Below are 2,495 nucleotides of genomic sequence, written 5' to 3' on the forward strand. Positions count from 1 at the left end.
GCTCAGGCACAGCCTGGTCCACCCTTTTGGGGCTCTCTCCTTTCTCACCTGCCACAACTTGATGTCATGTTTTATATCTGAGGGAAGCTGCTCCCAGGGCTTCCCAAGCTAGGGCTAAGCCTCTGGTTCATGGACTAATTAGACATCTTGGGGTGTCTGCATACGCTTGTTGGGCTTGGCGCTTCTGGTCTCAGCCCTTTTTTCTCTTGGCCGAGTCCTGTAGCTTAGGCACACTGAACCAGACATGGCTTCTGGGTTCCAGCCCTCTGCAGGCCTTGTTTGCCCTACTCTGGGCTCCAGGCTCACTGGTCCCCACAGTATGCCCTGCTCTGGGCTTGCTACTTTCTCAGATTGCTTTCCCAGCACAGCTCAAAGCAAGTACATGCTCCTAGGGCACTAAGGAGCCTCTAAACTGCGTGGCATGTGCGGCCACGCAGGCACGCTCATGACGCGCTGCCAGGTGCTCCTACATGGCTGTGCATGGCATGCAGCTGAGAGGGAATGCTTCTAAGGGAACCTCCAAATACTTCCCCTCACAGTCCTAACCCAAACCACCAGTCTGAACTACAACAAAAAAAGAATCCCCCTGGCCATAACACAAACTTTTGAATGGTCAAACAACAACAAATGGAAAAGCAATACACTGTCACTTTAAACATAACAAAACCTTCCATCGCCATCAGGGTGGATGAGCAAGCATGCATGCAGAGCAGCTCTCCCTGGGTACATCTCAGGCAGAACAGTAATCTAACAAGCCCTCTTAACAACTTCCTTCTGAGAAACTCTCCCCTTTCTGCAGCTTGCAGGACCTGAGTATAACACGTTTCCTGAGACTTCCCCCTCTGGTCACTAGTTTCCCAATGCAGTCATAGGTGATTCCTGTTTTGGCTTCTTACAAGCAGTCTCAGGATGGCCTCCTGCTGCTGGATCTGTGGGGTTTCTGTGTAAGCCCCCAGCTCCTGCTATTTCTCTCACTGCTGGCTCTGGGGTGAGTGTTTGCTTACATCTTTTCCTTCCTTAGTCTGTCTCTGGGCTTGTCTGGCTGGCAGGTTCTTGGGTTTGCTTCCTCCTTTCTGTAATGTGATAGGGTCCCCATTACAGTCCCCCAGTATCCCAGGAACCTTTGCGGGTGGGCAGGCTATCCTCTGCCTCTGGAGTGGAGAGCCCAGGAGCTGGGTGAGGTGCTCCTTTTCCCTTCCTCTGCCCTGCCCTGTTCTTCTCCTGCCAGCTGCATTGGTCTCACCCCAGAGTGTCGCAGAGCAGGGCTGGGGGGAGGAAGGGGAAAGGACCCCCCTCTTGGCCTGGGCTCCCACCCTTCAGCTGGGGTCTGTCCAGCTGGGGGGTGTTCTGTGAGGGTCCTCTCCCCCACCAGGCTGGGCTGGCTGCAGAGCCCTGTCCCCCGCTAGTCTCTGCCTTGGATCCACAGAGGGAGGGGGGAATGGAGCCCCCTTGCTACACAGCCCTGGTTCTGGGCCAGCATAGGGAGGTTACATGCTGGGGACATGCTGGGCAGTGGGACCCGATCTGTCCTTTATGGAGTGCTTCTCTCCCTGCTGCCACCCAGAGCAAGCCCCCTGGATCAGCTAGTGCCACCCAGGCTACCCAGTGCATCCCTCAAAACCCAGCACCAGCAGCAGCTGGCAGGATGCAGTAGGCAGCCCCACAGCCTTGTGCTAGGCAGCAAGACACAATCCTTTTTTCTATGGAGCTGGCCCAGCTGGGTGGGGACAGGGGAAACCCCCTGGGGCCTAGCTCCCACCTTCCTCCCAGCTGGGAAGATCCCCACATAGGGGAACAAGACTGGGGTAGGGAGAGCTTTCGTTCCTCCCTCCCCCCTGCATATCAGTGACCTGCCAGCCCAGCATGCAGAGCAGGAATCACCTCCCCCCCCGCACACACAGCTGGGTGGACCAGGACTTGGGGGCCAGCCCTGGGGGAGGGATTCCTTTCCCCCTCCCTCCTGTACATCAATGATTTATGCCAGTCAGTCCCAGCTGTGGGGAGAGGCAAGAATTACCCCCCCTTCCCTCCTTCTGCTGCAGCTGGCTAGATCAGGGCCCAGGGGGATCTCAAGCTGGCTTTGGGAAACCCCCCAGAGGCTGGTGGCTCCCCCCTGACATGGGCAGATGCCCGTCTCAGGGTCAGCTGGAATGGGGACTGTTCTCTGCCTGTGGGGGGAAAAGTAGGGAGTTGGGGGCATATGCCAGTCAGCCAATCAGGGAGGACCTGACAATAGCTGGCAGGCTGGAAGGTGTGCTCTAGTGCCTCCAGGATTCAAATTACATGTTGATGAGGGGGAGGGGGGGTCAAGATGATCCCAATCTTTGATTTCATTGATTAACAAGTCCACCTAAGTGAAGGAGCAATTTGATCAGAACCTCCCCCCCGCCCCTCCCAGGTTATGATTTTCAAATCTTACATGGCGCTCTTATCTCTTATGGGGGGGGAGGGCTCAGCCCCCCCCCCCCAAGCTCCCCCATAATTTGAACCCTGAG

General features: G+C 56.4%; 1 protein-coding gene across 2 annotated transcripts in view; it reads left to right on the plus strand.

The window, feature by feature from the left end:
* Positions 1 to 765: 765 nt before the first annotated feature.
* The window catches only part of IL15 (interleukin 15), a 92,099-nt gene continuing 90,369 nt past the window's right edge, over positions 766 to 2,495 (plus strand). For both annotated transcript variants that reach the window (XM_019522127.1, XM_019522128.1), the window contains exon 1: positions 766 to 988. The gene's annotated coding sequence lies outside the window, so the exon portion shown is untranslated. The remainder of the gene's footprint in view (positions 989 to 2,495) is intronic.

This window comes from Gavialis gangeticus, unplaced genomic scaffold (assembly GCF_001723915.1).
Source record: "Gavialis gangeticus isolate Ggan-Ray unplaced genomic scaffold, GavGan_comp1, whole genome shotgun sequence".
Lineage (NCBI taxonomy): Eukaryota > Metazoa > Chordata > Crocodylia > Gavialidae > Gavialis > Gavialis gangeticus.